Source organism: Pelodiscus sinensis, chromosome 2, assembly GCF_049634645.1.
Source record: "Pelodiscus sinensis isolate JC-2024 chromosome 2, ASM4963464v1, whole genome shotgun sequence".
NCBI classification, from domain to species: domain Eukaryota; kingdom Metazoa; phylum Chordata; order Testudines; family Trionychidae; genus Pelodiscus; species Pelodiscus sinensis.
Window position 1 is genome coordinate 106,428,713 of NC_134712.1, and position 25,554 is coordinate 106,454,266.

A 25,554-nucleotide genomic window follows, 5' to 3' on the forward strand; every position below is an offset into this window, starting at 1 on the left:
CAGTTAGCAGAAGAATCCTGGGAACAGCTCAGCTGCAGGATGAAATAAGGTTGTGGAGGGACAGCTGAAGACACCTGAAAGTATGCACCCTCTGCTAACCAGCTGGGCAGGCCAGAGACAAATGCTCAGCGGGCTGGATCCAACCCTCAGGCCTGATTTTACCCACCCCTGCCATACATGTTTTTTTCATGGTTATTTATGCAGTGTAGGTGGAAACTCAGAACATGGTAGTGAGAATGGGCTAATAATACGCAACCAATCCAATAGCTGTATTATTTCATCCAAAAGACCAAACATTGCAAATAATTCCATCATAAGATCTGCCTCGTTAATCACATGTTACAAACTACCATAATTAGCTCAGATGTCCAGGACTTGTAGCACAATGAAGCTTTGGAAAAATATAGTGGTGAGATCCCAATTCAAGTCACTTAAAACTAAAATGGAGGGGGAAAAACTGGAAAATACACTTCACTGGCAGGGGATGGACAAGATGCCCTTAAACAATATGGCTCTCTATTGCAATTTCCATGAAGGTAATTTACATCTGTGAAACATGTGTGAACAGTTTCAGTTTTCAATTCACAGGCAATCTCATCTGGAGAAACCAAATAAGAGGTAGTATCTACTACTACCAAATAGGTAATCCAAATGTAGTTGCCTGGTGCTTGGCTATTTATTTCATTAGGATGTGGAATGTAGCGGGTAATCCTGTTCTGGTCTTTGTATAAAGCTCTATTGCAGTTATCAAACTTGTAAAAGAAATTAAGCTCTGCAGCTTCCCTTTCAAGCTGTTTTTTTAAATTGGCTTGTAATAATATGGTAAATTTGAAATCCAATAATGAGTGCCTGGGCATCTTAAAATGTTCCCCAGAAGGTTTCTATGTGTTGCCTTTTCGGATATCTGATTTGTGTCCATTAATTAATTAACCGGGTACTTAGAACCCACTCTATCAACTTCATTTAGCATGAACATTCTTCCTCATAACCTCCCACCCTCCTTCTCCCACCCCCAAGCTTCAGCAATAGAAGCACATCTGACAACTATTGGATAAATGGTAAGATGGCTAGTCAGTATAAAGTGTAAACTCAGGTTGCCCACTTACTGCTTTTGCTGGGAAATGTCAAGCTTCTGTTCAGAGAGAATTGACCTCTTCTGTCCTCTGATATAAAAGGGATAAAAATCCTCAAAGGAGTAGCCATTTTATATATCTATACACACATACCAGCTTCTCTCTCTCTCTCTCTCTCTCTCTCTCTCTCATTCACTCACTCTCACACTCTTTTTGTGGCCAAAACAGCTCGTCTGAAGAAGTGGATTTTGGCCTGCATCTCTGTAAACAATGTTAAGCGCAGAATAGTGAAAGTATATTGAGCCATTTAATAAAAGGATGTTTACAATAATAAAACAAAAAAATCTCCATTTGCACAGGAAACAGCTAATTGTACTCAGGAAAATAACCATCCAGTCTGGTTCTCACTAGAAAATTAATGGCGGATAAATTTAGATCAAATAAGAGGAAATAGTAACTTTAGCACAGCATGTGGTTAACCTGTGAAATTCAGCATCTCAGAGAGAAGTGCAGGCACCGTTTCATTACAGTGAGTTTCAGATACATTTGAATAGTCTTTTGTTTCTTTCCTTTAAAGAGACAGGCCTGGGCTGTGAAGTCTGCATCTGTACCTGGATTTAATCAAGCTCTTCACTCAGTCACCCAAAGTTTGGGGTGTCTAGATTGAGGCTTTCACTTTGGAACATCAGAAAATGGGGCCAGCTGTAAAATTCAGAGCTGTGTCTAGATTCTGAATCTTCCCAAAGTTTTGGTGAGGGGATTTATGACTGTATGACTTATAACTGAAAATGACCCACTGGGAAAAAAACTCATTTTGTATTTCTTTCTTCGTGTTGTTATAGATTGCTTAAATTCAAGGCAAAAGACAGGATTATTATTTAAAGGGCCTAGTTTCGGAAAATATTAATTGATGTTCCTCAGTGCGAGTTTTCCTGATTAAGGCATAGTAAATTACGGCTTTAATATACAAGTGTATATGTTGCATTTATTTATATTTTGTATTACATCAAAAGTCTTTCACTCCAGCATTTATTTAAAAACAAATTTGAAATATTGCACTTGGAATTCAGAAGGTCAAAAATAAGATTCTATGTGGGACAATGAGGCTGAACAATTTTTAAGCTTATCAACTTTGATGGGATTCTTTTCAGACAGGAAAATGGTCAGTCAGGGTCCAATCCTTCTGGCCTTCCCTGCCTGTTCTAATCTAGCTAATCTGCGTGAACAATCAACCACTCATTCATCCGAAGAAGTGGGTTGTACCCACCAAAGCTCATGATACCATCTTACATGTTTTGTTAGCCTTTAAGGTGCTGCTAGAGTGGGCAGGCAAAAGCCTCTGGGCAAGCCGGATCCGGCCCACCTAGGTTTATGAGCTGGCCAGCAAGGCAGTTCCAGGCCCCGCCCCCTAGGGCAGGGATGGACAACTTTTGGCAAATGTGCCACGTGTACTGATTTTCAGGAGTGTGGAGGAGGGCGCTCAGCCCCACCCCTCCTCCCCCCGCCTCAGCTGCCGGAGAGCGCTTCCTCCTCCCTGCAACAAGTTAGGCTGCAGTAGGAGGTGGCACAGCGCTGGGGCTGAGGCTCCTCAGCAGCGCCTCGGCAGGGACCAGGGCGCTGCAGTCACACGGTCTGGGGCCACATGCTGTCCTCTGGGTTCAGCCCAGGACCACATGGCTGCAGCAGCAGTGCCTCCAGCTCTGGGGCTGGCTCCAGGGCTGCGTGGCTGCCATGGCAGCGGGGCCTCCCTTTGGGGCAGCTAGAACAGTGTGGCTTGCAGCCTTTGCTACAAGGGGACATGAAGCCAGGTAAGGTCTCCCTTCATGCCCAGACATCCCCGCACACACCCAAATCCCTTCATTTCCCTCCCCCCCATGACTAGGGTTGCCAGGTGTCCAGTATTGTACCGGAGAGTTGGGTATTTGCACTCCGTCTGGTAAAAAAAATTCGGAAAACACCGAACATGTTCAATGTCCAGTATTTTCTGATTTTTCTGGCTGCGCACCGGATGGAAGCCTGGCGTGGGTGGGGAGAGCGGCTGGGAGTCCCAGCTGGGAGGTGGGGCCGCGATTGCTGATGGAAGCATTAAATTGGTTGAGTGTGAGGAGGAAGGGAAGCCTCTTTGCTCATGCATTGCTGGGAGCCTGCGCGGGACAGGCAGCAAGTGCCCAGGTCAGTCCCGCTCTCCGCCGGCCTATTTGCTCACCCCCCGCTTCCCGGCCAGCCGGTTCTCCCCCACTTCCCCTCCTGATCTTCCCTGGCCAGACCCTCTGCACTGCCCCCCAGCTCTGCTTCCCGCCAGCCCGTTCCTCTTCCTGATCTCCCCTGGCCAGCATCGCTGCACCTCTCCCTGCCCCCACCAGCTCTGCTTCCCATCCCCCCTTACTCCCGGCTAGCCCTGCCCCCTTCTGGCCGGTCCCCCCTCCACCGATATCCCGTGGCCAGCCCTGTTCCACCCGACCCCCCCCCACGACCAACCCTGCTTCCCGTTGCACCCCCATCTACCCCAGCCAGCCTCATTGCTGCCCCCCCCCGTTAGCTGTTTCCAGCCCCCCCCCTTCCCTGCCAGCACCGCTCCCTTCCTGGCCGGGCTCCTCCCCCACCCCTCCAAAGAAGCGTGTTCGGGGTGGTGTGTGGGTTTGTCTTTTTGTTTTGTTTTTTAAATGATTACCTGGTAACCACTAGCAGTGATCCAGTTTCTCGGAGGTTGTTGTTTGTTTTTTGTTTGTTTTTTTTTCCTCAACAACTTTGGTCCCCCCCCCCCCTTTTTTTCCCTTCAACAAAATTTTTTCCCGGTGTTTTTTTATGCAGGGGGGAGGCGGGAGGGGATGTTCGGTATTTTTCTTTCAGCCATCTGGCAACCCTACCCATGACCTGGCACCCCCAGCTAGCTCTGACACCCTCCCTTATTCCTGCACCCTCTCTCCTGGCCAGACACTGCGCAATCCCTTGGCCCTGCTCCCTCCACCTGGCCAGATACCCTAATCCCAGCCTGCTTCTGCACCCTACTTCCCTCCTAGATCCTGCACCTCACACCATCTTACTTGCTGGCAGCCCTGTCTTGTGCACTATACCCCTCATTTTTGTCCCTACCCCAGAGCCTAAGGAGGTCCATAAAATCCACTAACTCTGGAACTCCAGAAAAGTAAATCTGGTCTATGGGAAGACCTGAACCTTAGTCTCCCCTTCCCTTCCCCTTACCCCGTGTGGCTGAGGCACCAGAGGAGTGAGGTATCTTAGGCTATGTCTAGACTGCAGGCTTCTTTCAGAAGAACCTTTTTTCGGAAGAGATCTTCTGAAAAAACTTCTTCTGAAAGAGAACATCCACACACAAAGGCACATAGAAAAAGTGATCTGCTTTTTTGAAAGACAGTGTCCACACTGAATGGATGCTATCTCACATTTAAGTTGTGATTACTATGGATGGAGTGGCCATTGGGGCACCTGTGCTTTTTCCTCTTTCCTCGTCTTCTGAAAGAACTTCCTCTTCCCCATCCACACACGCCTATTTCTGAAAGAGCTCTTTGGGAAAAAGGCTTCTTCCTCATAGAAAGAGGCTTGCCAATGCCAGAAAACCTCCTCTGTTCTTTAGATTTTTTTTTTCCAAAAGAACGTGATTGCAGTGTGGACGTAATTGAAGGGTTTTTTTTTGGAAAAATGGCTGTTTTTCCAAAAAATTTCTATAGCATAGACAAACCCTCCATTGGGGCCATATCAGTGAGCACTGAGGTTTTTTGGAGGAGTTTTTTGCTTCTAACTTGTGTGGTCCCCAACTGACTTTTCTGTGGGTCAGCGGCCCCCAACCCAAAAAGGGGTCCCCATTCCTGCCAAAAATAAAGAAAACATTGAAACTTTTTGTGTTGGACATACTGTTTTACTTTATTTAAAATGAAGTTTGATAAACTAACATGAGAAAGATAAAATGCTTAATCTGTTTCATAATTTAAATCTGCCTCCTCTCCCCACTTCTTCCCCTGGCACATGGATCCGCAATTACATTAAATCTAAGAACACCACTTCTGAGAGGTTGCTGGCCCCTGCACTGAAAGGTAAGATCTGCATCTTAATTTATTTATTAATGAAGCTGCTGTAAGGAGGACTATTATTGACTTTAAAAAGTATCACTGGCACTCAGACCCATAAATAGAAGCTAATAAGTCAAATCTTGGCACTCCACCTCTGAAAGGTGCTGGCCGCTGCCCTAAAGCGTTGCCTGGGAGCTGGAGACACGCGAGCGCTTTCAACGGTTTCTATTTAAAGGGCTTATGCTTGCTGGGAGGCTGTGTTGCCTGGCAGCTGCCTGGCACATGCAAGCTCTTTAAACAGAAGCAATTGAAAGGGCTCGCAGCTCTCGGTCCCACCGGCCCGTGGCCTGGGAGCTGCCTGGGAGGCGCGAGTCCTTTCAACTGCTTCTATTCAAAGGGCTTGTGCCTGCCGGGTGGCTGCCAGGCAACAGGTTAGCAGCGGGGCCCGGAGCTGCCAGCCATGTTATGTGAATTCTAAGCCTCCACTCCGGACAACTCTGGGAGGAGGCACCCTCCCCTCTGCCCCAGGTCCCTTCCATTGGCCAGAAGTGAGGGGGCAGGGACCTCAGGCCAAGCAAAGCTACCGACGGGGTAGTTCTCAACCTCGCCCCCTTCCGCCTGGGGCCCTGCCCTTACGGGTTGGCCCACGGCCACTTCCGAAATTTGTGAAGTAGCCCCCTTCCAAAATGATTGCCCAACTCTGTGCTAGACTATCTGTTGTTTTTGACGTTTTACCTCAGATGGAGTAAATCAGCAAGCTCAATTGACTTCAAAGGAATAATGCCAATTCCCAGCTATGAATCTGACTCTTTATCTAACACACATACAAGATAGAGTGATGCCAATTTACAGCAATACAAATCTGACTATTTAACACACATACACAGGCTGACACTGGGACCATGATTCTTTAGCTCCAAAATACAAGTCTCTTCCACTAGAGTAAAAGGGGAACTTCTCTTGCCTAGCAATAGAGTGGGTTCTCTACTCTGCAGAGCACACATAAAGGGCAATTTATGCACACACACCAAGCCAGCACATTACAGTGAAATCAATGGGAGTCTTCAGTGTGCAATTATTGCAAGACTGAGTCCTTACTGAGAACAACAATGTATATAAAATAGCATAGCTAATTCACTATTTTTTTAAGTCAGCACTTTGCCACTTTTCTTTTTCTTCTTCCTTTTTCTAAAAACAGTGGAATTTCAATACTGGAGGAGAAGCTGAATATGAGGCTTCCTGGCACCCAAGCTACTCACAAGCAGCATGAAAAGGCAGGTGCACACTTGTTCCAAATGTAGTTTGTATAGGACATTTAGAATGAAAGATCTGTTGCTAGCAGCAAAACCTTCAAAAGTCTGTGATTTGGCATGCCTGGAGCTGTGAAGTAGACGTGATGCAGGCAAAAAAGCTGCAGAAGTTATGGGGAAGGAAAATGAAGGGTGCTAATTGCCATCTGCCAATGCCTGGAAATAAGTCTTTGTGATAGACTTTCAGTATGGGAAAATATAACAACAGCAACAAAGTATTTGGAAGAACACCACATTTAACAAAGTAAAGAATATTGAGATTTAAGAGACACTTGGCAGTGGGAAAAAATGTTTCTATACTTTAAATCCACCATCAAGGCGTCTGTTCTCATGTGCTGTTACTTTTTATTCTTGGGAATCTGGTGATTAGAGGCTCCCTTTCTGAAACAAGACTGGTGATATAATAAAAGGGTAGGCTGCATATAACATATTTCCCATTCTTCTATCATTTACTTTAAAACAGCATTTTCAGCAAGTAAACAGATCTAACATAAGAATGGCTATATTGGGTCAGACCAAAGGTCCATCTATCCCACAATTCTGGCTTCTGACAGTGGCCAAAACCAGGTGTCCCAGAGGGAATGAATAGAACCGGTAATCATCAACTGATCCATCCCCTGTCGCCCATTCACAGCTTCTGACAAACAGAGTCTAGGGACACCATTCCTGCCCATTCTGGCTAATAGCCATTGATGGACCTAACCTCCATGAATTTATCTAGTTCTTTTTTTAACCCTGTTATAGTGCTGTCCTTCACGATGTTCTCTGGTGAGGAATTCAAGAAGTTGACTAACTGTTGTGTAAAGAAGTACAGGTCCTTCCTGCTGTTTGTTTTAAACCTGCTACATATTAATTGAATTTGGTGACTCCTAGTTCTTGTGCTCTGGGACAGAGTAAATAATTATTTATTCACTTTCTCCACACCAATCATAATTTTATAGGCCTCTATTATATTCCCCCCTTTGTTGTCTTTTTTCCAAGATGAAAACTCCAAGTCTTATTAATCTCTCCTCATATGGCAGCTGTTCCATATTCCTAATCATTTTTGTTGCCCTTTTCTGAATTTTTTCCAATGCCAAGATATCTTTTTTGAAATGAAGTGACCACATCTATACACAGTATTCAAATGGGTGTATCGTGGATTTATACAGAGGCAATAAGATATCCTCGATCCCTTTCTTAATGATTCCCAACACGTATCCATTTATCCACATTAAAATTCATCTGCCATTTTGTTGCCCAGTCACCTACTTTTGTGAGATCCTTATGAAGCTATTCTCATTACGCTTTGGGTTTAACCATCTTGAGCAGTTTTGTGTCAACTGCAAATTTTGCCACTTCACTGTTTACCCCTTTCTCCACATCATTTATGGATATGCTGACTAGGATTGTCCCCCATATAAGCTTCTGTGTGTCATCACCTATCTCCATTTTGAAAACTGACCATTACACCTACTCTTGTTTCCCCACTTTTAACTAGCTATCAGTCCACGAGAGGACCTTCCCTCTTATCCTACAACAACTTTGCTTACAAGCCTTTGGTCAGAGACCTTGTGAAAGGCTTTCTGGACATCTAATTATACTATATCCACTGGATCCCCCTTGCCCACATGCTTGTTGACTGCCTCAAATGAATCTAGAAGATCAGTGAGGTGTGATTTCCCTTTACAAAACCCATGTTGACTCTTCCCCAATCAATTAAGTTCATTTATGTGTCTGACAATTTGTTCTTTACTGCAGAATGCCACCTGGCCCTAGTGGGTTATTACTGTTTAGTTTATCAGTTTGTTCCAAAACCTCCTCTAATGACAATTCAATCAGGGACAGTTCCTCAGAATTGTCACCAAAAGGAATGGCTCAGGTTTGAGAATCTCCCTCCCATCCTCAGCCATGAAGACTGATGCAAAGAATTCATTTAGTTTCTCCCCATTTACCTTATCATCCTTGAGTGCTCATTTAGCATCTTGATTGTCCAGTGGCCCCACTGGCTACTTAGCAGGCTTCCTGCTTCTGATGTACTTTAAAAAATTGCCATTACTTTTTGAGCTTTTGACTATCTGTTCTTCAAATTCTTTTTTGGCCTTCCTAATTATATTTTTATACTTCATTTGCCAGAATTTATGTTCCCTTTCTTTACTAGGTTTTAACTTCCACTTTTTAAACAATGCCTTTTTATCTCACTGATTCTTTTACTTGGTTGTTAAACCATTGTGGCACTTTTTTTTTGTTCTCTTGCTAAGTTTTTTTTTTTTTTATTTGGGGTATACGTTTTAGTTGAAAATCTATTATTGTGTCTTTGAAAAGTTTCTATGCAACTTTCAGGGATCTCATGTTAGCACTGTACCTTTTAATTTCTGTTTAACTAACCTCCTCATTTTTGTGTAGTTCCCCTTTCTGAAAGTAAATGCCACAGTGTTAGGCTGCTCCGGTGCTTTTTCTGCCACCGGGATGCTTAATTTAATTATATTAAGGTCATTCTTTCCAAGTGGTCCAGCTCTATTCAACTCTTGCATCACAGAGTGAGTCATACACACAATATGTATGGCATAGTCCAGTTCTGATACTGTACTATAATGAACTGGCTCGGGTGCATGTGAACCACTGACCTTACAGGTTGGAATCAGAACTGCTGACCTGTGCGTCATAGGCCCCCTGCTTCTGCTAACAATGATTTGTCTTTAATACAGGTGGAAAAGATTGTGCGTTTGGAGCAAGAGGCTCCAAGGGATTTCTGTGCATAACAAACCTGCATCCATATAGTTACAGATATTGCTGGGTTAATGCTGCTATAGAACTTCAACTCAAAAAGTACATGACCCTGCTTTGAGTGTCAGATAAGTATAATTGCTGGGACCAGACACTAGAGGAAGACATTACCTCATGCACTAAATTAGTGTTATACAGAAACTCATCTTGTTTTTATAAAGTTCTCTCAAATAGCCGAGGTCTACAGGAGTTGAAGCCCTTTCCCAAGTGCCTTTCACTAACAAAGAAAAACATATGGCTACATACGTATGGACTCATGCAGAATCAAAACTACGACTTCCATCATCAACAGCACAAGCCTAAAGCCTCTACCAATGGAGCATCTGTCCAGGCCAGCCACTAGAGGGAGACATGATCACACACTTCTTGTCAATGGAGGCCACAATATGTTTACAGGAGGCCACAGTATGCAGTAGAGTATATGCATGAAGTCTTAGCTGGACATAAATTTGTTTCTGTATGGATAAGAATTTGCCAGTGTAGCAGCCCCAAGAAGGAATATGTTACACAGTCTAGTCTACTACTATACCACTCACAGGGATAACCTGTGTAATGTAAGAACTTGTCCAAATGAACCGGGTGACACAAACAGATGCTTTTTTCCTGGACCCAGCCAAGAGAGTATCTTTCATAGTCAAGCTGCAGGACAGGCTGATTACATTGGGATTATCTGGCAAAGCCGGATTTGTCTGTCTTATCTAGTGTTCATTCCAGGTTTTCTTGGTTGAGGGAATGGGACACAGGGGGCAAGAGAGGAAAAAAGCTGTTGAGATGCTCAGATGTGCATGGTATAAGAGCTCAGATAAATCAGATAAGATAAAATAGGGCAGATCAGAAAGCCACCGAAGAAGAGAGAGGAGCTGAACAAAGACTGGGAAATTAAATTCTTACCTTGGTTAAAGGAAAACAGCAATGTAATATATCTACACAGAAGACTAAGTCACTATGAAAAAATGCAAGTATCTTAAATATGTGAAAGAGTAGTAATTTACAGTCAAACCGGAACAAATCTTGGCAGTCTAAAGGAAATGCACCCAGCACCTGCATGCTTAAGACTTTAAAATCTGATGTAAATCAAAAACGGCCCAAGCTAAAGCCTGCCATTCAAACATTCCCAGCCCCCTCTTGAACTCTGAGTGAATTCTGATACAGAACCAACTTTCATGGTCGGTATATGGGACCTATGCTACTAATGGGATGAACTGGCGATTCTCCCCAGAATGATACAAACAATTGCCACTGTGATAACTGAGCTTCTGAAAGTTGGAAAAATTCATATCTGGAGCCAGACTACATGGTTTTGGCCCATCTTGAGTTATAAAGTCAATTCTATGTTTTAAAATATCAGAGAGGGGCCAAAGATTGAGTATCAGAGGGTACGTCTATACTGCATGCTTATTCTGAAATAAGCTATTCTGGAATAGTTATTCTGAAATAGTTTATTTTGAAATAGCACGACTACACTAGAGGGAAGCCTCAAAACTGGCCTGAGGCAGGCTTCCCTAATGTGGATGTGCTACCTCAATTTAGAACCCCAGGAGGCACTGGGGAGGAATAACTTAGTCCCTCACCAGGACCATTCTATTTCAAAATAGTAGCAGTGGAGCGTCTATACACGCCTTATTTCAAAATAGCTATTTCGGAATAGGCATTATTCCTTGTAGAATGAGGTTTACAGATTTCGGAATTAGCCAGCTGTTATTTTGAAATTATTTCGAAGTAACAGAATGGCTGTGTAGACGCTCGCATTATTTCAAGATAACGCTAGTTATCTCAAAATAACGGTGCAGTGTAGACACACCCTAAGGTCCTAAGAAGACTGAACTGCCTTCTCTTCCTCCATTTCAGAAACCAATTGTATTAGTCAATCTACTTCTCGTGGTGAGCAACAACATGCACATAATTGCAGATTCCTTTACATCTACCAGTGGTCTGTGAGAACATTGTCCACAATGTTTGGTGTGGAATATCTATAGCCCCTACAAGGTCCATTTTACTTTGGAGTAGCTTCCCCTATTTTTTTTTTCCTGAAAGACTCACAGATTTTGAGGCAAGAGGAAACATTAGATCCTCTAGTCTGAACTCTTTTGTAATAAAAGCAAAAGAATTTCACCCAGTTACCCCTGTACTGAGCTAATAACTTGTTTTGACTAAAGCACATCTTCTGGAAAGGCATCCAGTCTTGATCTGAAGATCAGAGGGAAGAGCTAAGCAATTGCTTATCTCCCCCAGGGGCTCTCTGAATTGGGATGCGCAAGATTTTTGACATCCTCCTGTTCCGTGGTAGGCTGTTAGGAAGGATTAGTGAGAGGACATAGATTGCACTCCTGCAGTCAAGAGACACTTGAATTAAAGCCCACTGAAAGTAGAAGAAATAATCAGCTTAACTTGAAGCAAGGGAGATTTGGCTTGGATATTAGGAAAAACTTTCTATCTACAAGGGTAGTTAAGCAGTGAAATAGGCTTCCCAGGGGAATTGTGGTGTCCCCATTACTGGAGATTTCTAAGAACAGGTTGAGGTCTTGCATTGGTGCAGTAGGCTGGACTAGATGCCCTCTTGATGTCCCTTGCAGTCCAACATTTCTATGACTCTAGGGCCTGAGCTTACAAACTAAAACAGGAATGGCAGACCAAAGGTAGAACGGACAGATGCCTTGTTATCTTTGCTTTACCGAGGAGAAACTGAAGCAGAGAGAATAAATGGCACTAACATATTTTGTAAAATTCCAGAGATTGGCACTGCTGTCATCACCACATAAATTTGCAAAGCAGAAGCTGGAGCTTTCCCTCACCTTCCGCTCTGCACATCCATTTGGAACCTTCTCCACAATCAATTTGAGGCTGAACTTACTGCTGCTTCGTTAACTCAAATAATATAGAAGCAGATTTCTTTTACATTTGATCTGCTTTTCTGTCCATTTGTTATACTTAAACCATTAAGCACATTTGTTAACTTGACTGGCATTTTAAAAATCACAATCCCATCAATGAAATGAGTTATCCCATACATTAGTTGCTCGTCAATCATTTAATTGGAACGTCTTTCTTTGTCTCCACCCAGATGTTGCCTTTTGGCTGATACTATTGTGTTTTAAAACTTTGGATAATTATAGTCCTGTAAATGCAGAGTGCAAGATTTGTTGGCTGCTGCCAGCTCCTCCCTCTGTATGTAATGGCTTTATTGTCTAGTAATTGTCTATCCATAATGGGAAGGGGAAGGGATCCATGTCCAATGGGACATTGATTCAATGTCATACCCCTCTGCTATGTAAACAACAGTGGAAGTATTGCTGATAACAAAGCCACGCAAGGTTACTGAACTGTGCAGCTAAATTTAACTTTGCTTTCCCTTCTTCCTCCTTCTCCCAAACGGGCCATATGAAACAGGAAGCAAGGTACCGAGGCTGTAAGCTTGTTCTCTAAACTGATTTATAGCATGGTTAAATCCTGTCTACACTGGACAGGAATACTTTGTCAGCAGTCTTTTAATAAAAACAGTGTTATCTGGGGACTTGCCTACACTGGCAAAAACAGAACCTGCAATTTCACCTCTCTTACACTCTATACAGGGTAGCACTGGTGAAAAATGCAGTGTAGATGGAAATTGGGCATTTTTACCACAATCCCACTCAGATCAGCTGGCTTCTCCTCTCCACTGTCCCATCATCATTAACTCTGTACTATGCAGCCCAAGCCTTGCTCACAGGAACTAGAACAGGTCTGTTGTATTTAGGCTTTTCTGCTCTCATCAGATGGTCAGCAGGTGTCAGCACCTTGCCCTTAGAGCTGTTTCACTTGGCAGCATACAGAGTCTTCATCCCCTCTCATGCAGCATAGCTGTAAAAACTCTGAAGTACAAAATCTAATGTTAAACTGAAAAATTCGCCTCTGCTGAATTTGACAGAGCCAGTGAAAAGTACTGAGACATCATATGATCACTTAAAATCAGAGAGTTCATGCACACAAGTTAAACTATTTCTATTTAGATTTCTCAGCACCTTAAGAATTGACAGAGCACCCCAAGTAGTTTATCTTTAAGCCTTTAATTGCTTAAGGATATCTCAGTTAAAGGGAACCTATAAAGAAAAAAATTGTCTTTCTCATTGCATTAAAAAAATACATCTATAACTATTAACTTGAAAAATTAAAAATTAAAAAGTTACTTGGGGGTTTGTGTCTTTATTGCCTCTTAGTTTTCTGAAGAATTTCAAAAAGATTTTTTATGATATTAGTAATTCACATGTTGTTTCCTGATTTCCTGGAAGAGTCTATAGATGACTGGAGAAATGGTTGTTGACATCAGCTATACCATGCAAGTGAAATGAGAAGTGATTTTTATTCAGATTCTTAGTTTTTGTTAACTATTTAACATAAACACTAAATTCTTCAGAGAAATGACATCCATGTTAATGATTTAATGCTGCCATTGCACTTTCAGATATGGAATGAGAAACATCACAATTAACCATTAAGACCTCCAAGTAAATACTAAAGAAGATCTGAATTGACATTCATGGTATCTCTAAGGTTAAAAAAAATGGAAACACCCTATAAACCACCTCCCTTTTATTTTGTCTTTTGAAAAACAAAACTTACAGGCCATGTTCAGACCTTACAAATAATGTTACAAAAACACAACTCGGTTTTTCCTTTGCTTCTTAAAATAGAGATGCCTCAGTAAAGGGCTGGTTTAGATGCTTTGGCTATACAGTTGCCAACTTTGTAATATTTAAAAACCAAACATTTCAGTAGAAGTGCCAGAACTTGCCCTGCCTCCTCCCCCCAAGACCTCCAACCCTGTTTGCTCCTCTTCCCCTTCCCCTCTCTCCACCACCCGTCACTTGCTACTATTCCTGTTTATCTCCTGCAGAGGTTGGGAGGGACTTGCCTGTAGAGCTGGAGCTGGGACCTGTGGCCAGCAGACACAGGAAGGAGGCAGCCCAGGCTGAGTAGAGGCTCACATGGGTTGAAAACTGGCCACCAGACCACCTAATAGTGTAATCTAAATTGCTTTATACCGGTGCTGAAGCACTATCACTGTTCAGCAGCATTTTTTTTCTTTAACAAAGAAAATTGAGTATGAAAAATAACTGCTAGGGCAACTGTCAGTTTTAGACAGTCAGCACAAGTCATGAGATTCAAAAATTAAGCCACTGATCCACAAAGACTTAAACGTGTAACTTTACAGAGATGAGTAGCCCCATTAAAATCAGTAGGACTACTCATGCATGTAAAGTAATGGAGGTGATTAAGGCTTTGCAGAATCAAAGCTTTTTTAAGGAGTCTTCAACCTAACTTGCACAAACCTACTTTGCATAGCTTGTGCTCACAACTCATGGCAGTAGGTCATACTGGCTATCCTGCCTTGGATCAATTCAAACACCAAGCAAAACCTTGACTTCTGAATGTGGGGATTTGAGTGTGCTGTTCTGTTCAGGTTCATATATCACTCTCATCAGCATATATCTAAACGCCATCCAGTAGTGCATTAAGCAAGATGACTAACATCTGTCACATGTTTGTTCTCTCTTCTTCTCCCCAAGGGAAGAAGCATGTGCACTGGAGTGTTTTGTTTCAGATTATATATATAAACATACACCCTGCTATATGTTTATTAGAGAAGGCAAAGTCAAAGAAATGTGCCTCAACTCTGAGCAAAATGTGATGAGATTTTTGATTTCTCAACTTTAATGTTGTTTTTGTATGAGTTTTTGCCTTTAGTGTGTATGTGTATATATATATTTTTTTTCTATCAATCATTTTTTATATATTTTGTACTGTATTTTTATTCTGGATCTGTATTAATTATTTATACCTACAGTAGAAGAAAGAGAGAAAGAGAGAAAATGAGAGCAAGAGATCTTCGTTCATTGCTCCTGATTAAATCATTTGTTTGCATAATATGGAAGAACTGTAACAAAATCACTTACAGGGAAAATCCAAGCTGCTCCAAAACTGGAATAATTGCCTTTCAACTTAATCTCAGGAACTGCATTTAATTTAGTTGATTTAAATGGATTTACTTTGCCAGGAGTAATGTAGTGGATCATGTTCATGGCACATTTAGATAAAAGCACAAATGGGTTCCCTGTAGAAATAAAAAAAAATTGTTTATCTAAAAACAGTGCTTTATTATTGTTGCTTGATTAGTTTAAACAGCAACACAAATGAGTTAAATACAGTAACCTAACAACATTACACATTGCTTGCTACTTCTAAAATGTTAAAGTTTGTACGAACAAATGAATAAAATCAAAAGCTCCATGTTCTCTCAATAATCACCAATATACACAGGGCATTCTCTCTTAATGACTGAATTGTTCTATAACCAATTTAAATGTTATTATATTTTGAACATAGTAATGCTAGAATAATAATGTCAGTAATTAACAGCAGCAATCCAGGGCATTGGAAGCTGCAATAAAATTATAAATACATTTTTAATACATCAGGGTTTTTTTTTAAATAAAAAGCCATCTTATGTTTTATTTAACCTAATTTTTGACTGGGTTATGTTGCCCATTGAAAGTACAAAAAAAATTAATTGAGGTTATCATACACCATCATTTCTAGGTTTAAAGTACAGTCATAGACTGCCATTTCTCACACACCACTAAAACATGGGGCTTATTTCCTGCAGGATGAGATGTTTCTTCTTTGGTTATAATTATTTTAAAGGGATATAGTTCTTACACTGTATCTGATTGGGAATCAAAGCAAAACAAGATGATCCCAAGATACCAGTGCAGGAAACATCTCCGAAATGAAAGAGAAGATAATTTGCAGCCTCTAGCAAATGTGTGATTTTCCAGAGCAAACAAACAAGCTATAATATCCTTAATTAATAAGCAACTGTTTATTATCTAGAAGGAGAGGGATGGGGATTGCTGTTTCTTATCACCATTCCCAATGTGACGAACTCAGCACCATATAGGTTCATTATTTTGCGCAGAGCCGTCCCGTCCTTAGGACAATTTGGAGTGGTCACACCAACCCCATGCTTCTGGGGCCCCCCACGGAGGTTGTTCAACTGTCCTATGGGTAGGAGGGAGCCTGGCACTGCAGCAGCAGGGGTTCCCCCCACTCATCCTGTAGGCGGTGGGAGCTGCAGAAGACCAGCAGCCTGCTCCATCCCGCCACGCTGCCCTCTTGTAGCCTGCTGTGCTCAGCTTCTCTGCGGCCGTGGGAAGCAGAGTCCCCAGAGTGGTCTGCTTCCTGCTGCCATGGAGAAGCTGGGTGCAGCAGGCCGGGAGAGGGTGGTGCAAGGGGGTGTAGGGTTGCCAGATGGTTTCAGAAAAAATACCGAACCAAAACAAAAAACAAACAAACAAAAAAAAAAGACCCCAAGAGTTGTTAAGCAAAAAAGACCCCAAACAAACAAAAACAAAAAAAAACCCATTGTGGCCCCTTTAAGAAATGCGTGGTGAGGATTTTTGGCCCTAAAAGGCTGCCGGTAGCCGCCCACCATCTTGCCTCCCATTGCTGGGCTGGACAGCTCCGCTGCAGAACCCCCTGAGCACTAGGGTTGCCAGGCTGCCTCCGTATTGAGCCGGACAGCCCAGGATTTTGCCTCCTGGCCAGGAAAAAAATCAGGAAGTACCCAACATTTTAGGTGTCTGGTATTTTCTGAATTTTTTTTTACCCGACAAGAGACAAAAATACCGATATGTCCAGTTCAATACCAGACACCTGGAAACCCTAGGGGGGCAGAGTAGGTGGCTGGGCTGTTCTGGCTCCCTCCACTCATGTAGTAAGGGGGGTCCCTGCCGTTGCTATGACAGAACCCTCATAATCTCCCAGGCTGAATTTCTCATCGGAGGGGGCCTGGCCCACCAATGGGGGGGAGGAGCAAAGGTGGCAATTGCACTGGGGCCTGATGTTTCAAAGGGGCCAGGAGCTCCCAGTCACCACTGCTGCTACTGCCAATCTAATCTAGCACACAGACACAATGCCTCCTAGCTGCATTGCTCAGGTGCTTCCTTACTGTTGCTTCCATCTGCCCCAATACAGCTCATCCCCACAGGAGACATAACTGCTTCCTAATAATCAATGCCATAGAAATGAACAAACCTCAGAAAGTCTAGATGCTGTTTAGATAAGTCCCAAGGGCCCAGAAGTTCAGAAACTGGCCCAGAAATACATGAAGAACAGGTTTTCTTAGGAGATTTCCAATGCATCTTCGGTGGGGCAGGGTTGTAAACTATTCAAAAATAGCCCCAGTTCCCCCTTTGTGCTGTGTGTTTCCCATCCAGTCTAAAACGGAGAGTGTCACGGAAATGAAACAAACAAACAAAAATACACACACAGGCCTGTTTCTCTACTCTCTCACACCTCATGTGGTCACTTATACCTGCTGGGCAAAGCAGGTATAAAATACTACCAAGTTACAGTTTCCCACTCATGCAGATGGCAGCACATTACACCCATCACGCTTGGGTCAAAGAGTTACAAAATACGAAGCACAAAGAATCAGGCCCAATATTTTTTGCGGTTCAGATTTTGAATGTAAGCTTCATTTAAACTGATTCGTATCTTACTCAAACTGTCCATTTTGAGTATGTCTCCACTATGCAGTTTTTAGAGGCAAGGCTGTGTCAACACAGCTCTGTCACTAAAACTCAGTGTTTGTGAATGTCATTTGTCGGCATTTTTGCAGACTAGATACTTTTACTCCCAATGAGCTGGTTTCACTTTGTTGGCAGGAGAGGGCTCCTGCTGACAAAGCAGCATTCACACATCCTGCCACTAAATTGGTTGTTGGCAGGAGTGAGGGGGAGGGGGAAGCTGGGGCTAAGCATCAGTGAATGACAAAACTTTTGTGGAGCAAGTGCAAGTGTAGACACAGCCCTTAGCTCTGCATTTGGAACATCTCCTTCCCCTGCAGTTCAGTGGTGTGTGTGTCACAGTCCCACAGCAAACTGCCCCTTCTGAGATCCTTTTCCAATACTCTAAATGCACCTTTTTTGAGTAGCAGGCCTGTGCTACTACATCTTTTCAGGGGTGATCCTGAAATCCAACCTTTCTCTGAGGCTTATACTAGTAGCTGCTGTTTTTCTAATGCTGAATCCGGTAAGTAGGTTGACTGAAGAGTTCTTCCACGAACCCCGTGATATCCAGGCCCACAACTGGGGAGCACGTGGGGGGGAGGGGAATAGAAGGGGGCAAAGAGGGCACTTGCCCAGAGGCCCAGCTATTTGATCAGTGTCACTGTTTAATCCATCGTTCGTTGTTTAACAACCCCTCTTTATAGGCCCCTTTGGGAATGGACCCAGGAGACCAAGTCATGCATAATATTCTTCAGAAATAATACAGACATTTTCCCAATTTGTCACAGTCTTGATCCGGGGTTTGAGTTGACTCATCTCTAATATTTACTGATAGTGTTCTGGCTGAGACACCATGCTTCTCTCTTTGGGCAGACCCACATTTAAAAGGCTTCTTAAGCGCAGCTGTAAGAAAGGCAGTAGCTATATCAATGGAAGAAGCCCACCCATCAATACAGTGCTGTCTCCATTAGGCCAGTGTAATTTTCAGAGGTGTGGATTTCACACCCCTAAGCGACATACTTACACCAATAAGTCTGCAGTATTGACCTGGCCTTATATTGTTAAGGGCAGATTTCCAACTCTCTCCTATCATCCCCATGAAGTACTAGCTCTTTATTAGCGACATGGGAAATGAAACAAGACCTGTCTGATATCAGATTTCTTTGCATACCCCCACATTCCAGAGTTGCTGAGGGCTGCGAACCTCATTGTGATCTCGGGCCACGTTGCCCGCAGGACAATTTATGGTTTTGGATGGAAATCATGCACAACTCAGTGCATTTGGCAGAGCTTTGCTGGGAGTTTTGAGTTCACTTGAACGCAAAGCCTGGGAAGTATGAACCCTGGTGAACTGATAAGAGGGAACATGCACGATCCCATTAATGAGAACCATGGCAGTTTCCACTGCCATAGCCACGATTCCAGCTGTGCAATAATAAATATAAAGGGATAGCGACAACTTGCAAAAGACTGATGGCTGAGGCTTCAGGGAAACCTGAGCCAGAACTTTGCCTTGATGTAAGTTGCCATAGGCCAGAACTTTGCCATAGGTCTGGTGGCTTCTGAGATTTATGCCAGGCATCGATGTGCACAGATTTCTCAACCCTATTTTTTTTTCTATTTTTCAAAACATCCAGAACTTTTAGACCTTGTTTACATTGTGATCTGTTTAACGTCAGCAACCCCTCAAGGTCAAGGATGCTCTCTTTCACAAAAGGGGGGATAGCAGCCTTTTGCCCATATCCCCACCCTCTCAGACCCCCCCTCTCCTGCCCAGGACAGGTGGAAGGATCCAGGCTCACTGCTGGTACCCACACGGCTCTCCCTGACCCAGCTCTGGCAAGAGTGCAGGGGCTCAGTGCCATAGGCCAGCCATGGTGGTAACTACACGGGAAGCCACGTGTGGCACAGGACCTCCTCCTACACACAGTGGGGGATGGGATGCTGAGAACAGCCTCTAGCTCATGTTCCTGCACCCTAGGCCTTCTTACGAGGGCACATGGAGGGTCCATGGGACCCCACAGCTACCCACAGCACATCTCTTTATCATGACCAAGCTGAGGCTCCACCCTCTTTTTCAGGCTTTTTCAGAGCAAGGTCAGGCACAGAAGCTCCACCTGCCTTCGGATGGGTGAAGAGCCCAGGGTGCTCTCAGCTCCCCTGCACAGCTCCCACAACTGCAGGGCCTCAGAGGAAAGAGGAGAGGAAGGAGGTGGGGTGGTCTGCCTCAGTGAAGAGCGGACAAGCCAGGCCAGTTTATTTTTAAAAAGTGGGAGGGCCGTGGCCCACCCTTGGTTCCAGCATCATTGCCAGGAGCCACTGGCTTGTTGCAGGTGGTGTTGGAAGTCCGGGTTGGGCTGTGATTGCCGTGTAACGGGTGTCTTTCCGTTCTTTTATGGCATTTTTCTGCAACCAGGGCAAGGTGGATGTTCCCACCTGGCAAGCTACTGTCTTCCAGGATGTGGTGCTGATGCCACATCTCTTGATGTTTATCCTGAGTATGTCTTTAAAGCGCTGGTTATAACAGAGCCTCAAACAGTGTGTGACGATATTCCCTGAGCCAGGGCTGGCTACAGACTTAGCCAAGTGCTGGGCAATGTGGGGGAGGGTTAGGGTCAGGCCCCCTGGAAGGGGCAGGGCATCAGGCATAAGGGGCAGGGCTAGGAACACCCATCCCTCAGCACCACACAGACTGCATTATGCCCCGCCCCCCGTGCCCCGCACGCCTCTTGTGCCACCTGGAGCTTGCTGTGCAATGCTCCAATGGCATTTTAAAGGGCCCACAGCTCCAGCCATTGCTGTGGTAGTGGCAGCTATGGCCTAGAGCCTTGGGCCCTTTTAAATCGCTGGACTCCAGGGCAACTTCCCCCTTTGCCCTCTCCTGTCAGCAGTCCTACCCTGAGCATGTTAAAGCCTTGGATTTAACACAACTCCAGGTCAGATTCAGGAATGCAGTTATCATGCAGCTTGGTTCTGCCCACACAGCGAGAGAGACTGGTGTTTTGAGTAAGTCAAAGAGTCCTTTTCATAATCACACCCCCATCCTGCTAATGTTGATATTTTTATTCAATGAATTTACTATCTCCTTATCCCCACCTAACACCACAAACCTTGAAAGGGTCTTACAAAACTATATGTGAAATGATAAAATGTCGCTTGCAATGGGGTTGGGTAGTTCTTATGTAGGAAAACACTCCCCCATTCTAATCTATTACACCCTTTCCACAGAGGAAATCAGTCAGCATCTCTGCTTCACAGACGTACTCCGTTATTCTCAAGTTCACATAAAAGGCAACCACAAGCAAGTTTTCAGTTCATATGCCCATTCTCAGCTCTGCTAGTCCTTGTACTGAATTGAAAAACTTGGGCTAAAGCTATTAGCTTTCGGTTTTGTCTGGCAAGTCATTTTATTTGTTTCCTCCAGTGACATTTGAGTGGTTTGCATGTGTACATATGTGCATGTGCCTCTGCTGCAGTTTGCCAGGAAACAGAGCTGATGTTCACATTCACAAGGTGTCATCTCCTCTGGGGCTGCTAGCTCCCCACAAGAAGTGGCTCACTACTTTCATCAGCCCATGCATCAGGAGAAACCTCCTTTGTAACAACAGGCAGAGATCCTAATCTCATTTCACAAGCAGCCTCTAGAAGACTATTTCTCTGAAAGCGAGCACTCAAGTTTAGAGATGTTGTCAAGAAGAACTTGTGGTGAAGTTATTTATAGTTACAGTAGCTTTTGTTATAGTAACTAGAAGAAGTGGCAACATGAAACCAAGCTAAGCAAAATTATTTTTCATTGACAAGTACAAGCCAGCTTTATTGTATTATAGAAAACGAAAGGACTTTGACAAGAAGCTCAAGAAGTGGTCGGTTTTAAAACTAGATAATCTCTGGCTAGAATGCCTACATCTACTTTTGGCACTTAAATAAAAGTGGCCTGATTTCCCAAGATACTTTATGTCTCTGTTCCCATAATCAAGTGAGAATATCCGAGACACCTCAGAATTTGGAAGTGGTTGGGTCAAAATCCAGATGTAAGTCCAAATGTTGCCATTAGACCCTCTCTCTAAAATGTGTGAAATTCTAGCCCTGAACATGGCCATCCCTGGATGATGGAGATTTCAAAATGTTGTGAGACAGTCCTTTCTCTGATATTGTAGAGATTGGACTGGTATGAACATATGCCATTGCTTTCCAGTGGGTGCACTTAATATTTTCAATGGCATGTCATAGGTGCTCTACTGCTAACGAGTCAAGGAGATTGTTTAGCTCATGCAGCAGTGATCTGTTCTTTTGGAGCAGACTGACTGCAGTTCCAGTCCAGCTGCCTCCACAATATCATCAAAAAACAACAAACAATTCAAAATGCTCAGCTTTTTATTTATGGAGTATGGCTTGTTTTACTTTCCTGCCACATGCTAATGGCAGTTAGCAACAACAAAACATAGGAAATGTAGCTACATTTTGCAAAGATGGCTGACAAATTCATAAAAACTGTATATTTGTTCAAACTGATTTTAAGCTAGTGGGGCTACAAACATAAGATTGCAGGCTGTTAGCATCAGCTAATACATTATTAAACATCATTGTCTTGGCATTTAATAATTGATCATTTAAAGATGTTAACTCATATGTTTAAAGCAATGCACATTTTCCCAATCAAGACAAAGCTTTGAAAAGTTTTCTTCGCCACCACAAGGACTAGAAGCATACTTTTAAACGGAAGCATAGATTCTGCACTGTCTAAATGCACCCTACAGACCACAAATATAGAGCATGACCACCAGCCACAGTAGGTTATAGAGTGTAGTTGACACCCTTATTCCAGAGTGTTTTCTAGTGTAATTCACTGAGAGAAAGTGAAGAACATAATTAGTAGATATTTAGTTCTGAAAATGGTGAAGTACAAAATCATTCTTCTCGCTTATGAATTATTTTCATAGTTTAGGCCAGGTTTACATTAGAGGAGGTTTTTGCTAGGATAGTTTATACCATTTCCGTGAATGAAATAAGCTATCCCTACAAAAGACTTCTTTGCCCAGAAAACTGCACTTACCCTAGGAGTTTTGCCAGTATAAAGATATCTTTAAAAAAACTCACACCACTAACAGACATCATTAAACTGGCAAAAATTTCCAGTGTACACCTGACCTAAGTCCAGATCTGGAGATAATTCTCTCTTTTATACTTTAAGGCCAGCAGGGTCTATAGACTCACCAGGCCCCTGGACAGGCAGCAGGTTCGGGAGGGGTGGGGGAGAATCTGCTCCGCACCCCCAGAAGGGGTGGGTCCTCAGGCAGAAGGGACAAGGTTAGTGCTAGGCAGCAATTAGCACTGCACAGAGAGCACATGCTGTGCTTGGGCAGCGATGTAAAGGGCCTGGGGCTCTGGCTGGGACTGTGGCTGGGAACTTAGGCCCTTTTGTATTGCCGGGTCCCAGGGCAACTGCTTCCTTTGCCCTGCCCCCTTTGGTGCACCTGTTTAAGGCTTCCCCCATTCATTCAACAGCCATTGAAGCAATAGTTCACCTCAGGGAGGGAGGGAAGGAAGTGTCCCATGTAATACAACAAACAATCCCTCTAGCTGAGTAAGCAGTGGACATCTCCCCTCCCCTCCCTGGGAAATGTTGGACATTATGTAATGATGGGGATTCGACAATGAGAAAGCTCAGAAAACTAGGAGGCTCTTTGGGGATCCAATATGGAACCCATGCTTGGGATGGAACAGGGTCAATGCAACTGAACAATGGCTATTCAAGGACTCCCTTCTGCAGTGGGAGAAAGGATCTTAGAGGAAGAGGGAGGTTTCAGAGTGATGATAGTACAAAGAGATCCAGCAAAAAGAGACAGAATGAGAGTCTGGCACACTGGGCTCTTACTCCTGACTCTGCCACTGACCTGGGGTGTGACCGCGAATAATCAACTTCTTTTTTTAACCTCTAGTTCCTCTTCCAAAAGATAAGGCTAATGACATTTATCTGTCTTTGAAGAGTTCTTTGACATCTATGACCAGGTTATATTTGAAAGGGCTCACTATGCCTAAATGTAAGGGATATAACATTTAGGACCAAATTACGTTTTTTTCTGTCTCCACATCAAGACCACATTATGGGAACCGTGTTCTACACCTGTACACTTTATTGAATTGGGTGGAATGTTTCCCCAGTACTTGCCATCTTCTCAGCCTCACTCACACCCTCCTCCAGCCCTAAGAGCAGTCCTTCACAACTCCTGAAAGGAAACAGAGACTGAGAGCTTGCCCATAAGAGGAAAATGTAAGTACAGAATTTAAGAAGACTTCTGGGCTATTCAGTTAATATATTTTCATATTATGTCATGTGCTCTGAGGTGAACAAATATACACCGGGGAAGAGAGCTACTAACAAGAACCCCAGGAACAGTGTCAATCTCCTTGGCTAATTTCAGCAGCAGAGATTATGATCATGTAATGGGTCCTCATAAATGCATTTGTTCCCTTCTTTGCCTTTACCCTTCCCTTGGGTAAGTCTTCACTGTATAGTGAATTAGCCTTGAGACTAGGAACCAGGGCTGAGCACCTAGACCAACCTACCTAAGGCCTGAACAGTCACACTGTAAAACACAATCCAAGAGACCTTGTTCTCAGAGCTGCTCTACTCAACTGCGTGTATTGGTAGAACTTCTGGGGCATATCCCATGGTTCCTTGTGCTGCAGTAATCTGAGCAGCTCTACAATTGATTCACAGTGAGTAGTGGGAAAACATCTCCTTCTGGACACACAAGGGAACCATGGGAAGGCATTGGAGGACAATCAGAGTTCAAGTGGTTTAAACCAGTAGTTTTCAAACTTTTTTTTCTCATTACCTAGTTGAAGGAAATTGTTGATGCCCACAACCCAACATAATTTGACTAGAGTGTGGGCTCTGGGGTGGAGCTGAGGATGAGAGTTTTGGAGAATAGGAGGGGGCGCTTCCTTCAGTGGATATTGGGGGGGCAGGAGGAGCTTACCTTGAGTGGCTTGCAGTCAGCGGTGCCGTAGAGATACTAAGGGAGCCTTCCTGCCTCTCCTGGCACCACAGACCAGAGGCCGCGCAGGCTGCTGGATACACCGCAGGCTGCTTCTGTGGCACAGTGCAGCCTGTGGTGCCAGGACAGGTAGGTAGCCTGCCTTTGCACCCCCACTGGTCACCTGATACCCCTGCAGCAATGAGACCCAGTGCCTGACCCTCTACGAAACAGTATGAGTTGCCACCTGGAGTCTGAAAACCACAGGTTTAAACTGCATCATCAGAGCAAAGCGGGTGGGTAACCAGCTTGAGTAAAGCAGAACTGGCTCTAATCCATACCTTCAGCCATGTAAACTAAAAGATTACAGATCATCTTTTTGAAAGTGTCAGGTGATTGACTGGTAATTGTGGACCTTTCTGGGTTTGGGAGGTTTTAATGAGACCCAATTCATAGGAAGTGCGTTTATCTACCCTTTAAAAAAAATCAGACTTCTTGAAGGGATCTCAGGTTGGACAACCAAAAACTGAAACACCCAAAGTAACATGAAATTTTTTCAACTTTGTTGTTTGCAACAACTTTGTTGTTTTAATCAGAACACCATCCTTCCTCCTAAAGGTCCAAGGGGGTAGGAAGAACATGGACCATGACATGGTCAGGACCAAGCATAAGCAAATCCTCAATGAATCAGTAATAAATCATCCACAGCAGTCCATCATCTAATATGAAGACATGGGAAATAATATTTGGAATTGTGGGTCCTCTGCCTTCTCCAAAAATACAGGCTTCTACCACTTTAGTTATAGGAAAATGTCTATTAATTGCAACCACTTTTAAAGGTTTTTCTGTTTTTT

At 43.6% G+C, this 25,554-nt stretch overlaps 1 long non-coding RNA gene across 1 annotated transcript in view; it reads right to left on the reverse strand.

Annotated features, from left to right (window-relative positions):
• The window catches only part of LOC112545567 (uncharacterized), a 528,724-nt gene that overhangs the window by 188,908 nt on the left and 314,262 nt on the right, over positions 1-25,554 (reverse strand). Inside the window, exon 9 of the long non-coding RNA XR_012901638.1 lies at positions 15,105-15,262. This is a non-coding gene — a long non-coding RNA (uncharacterized LOC112545567). The remainder of the gene's footprint in view (positions 1-15,104; positions 15,263-25,554) is intronic.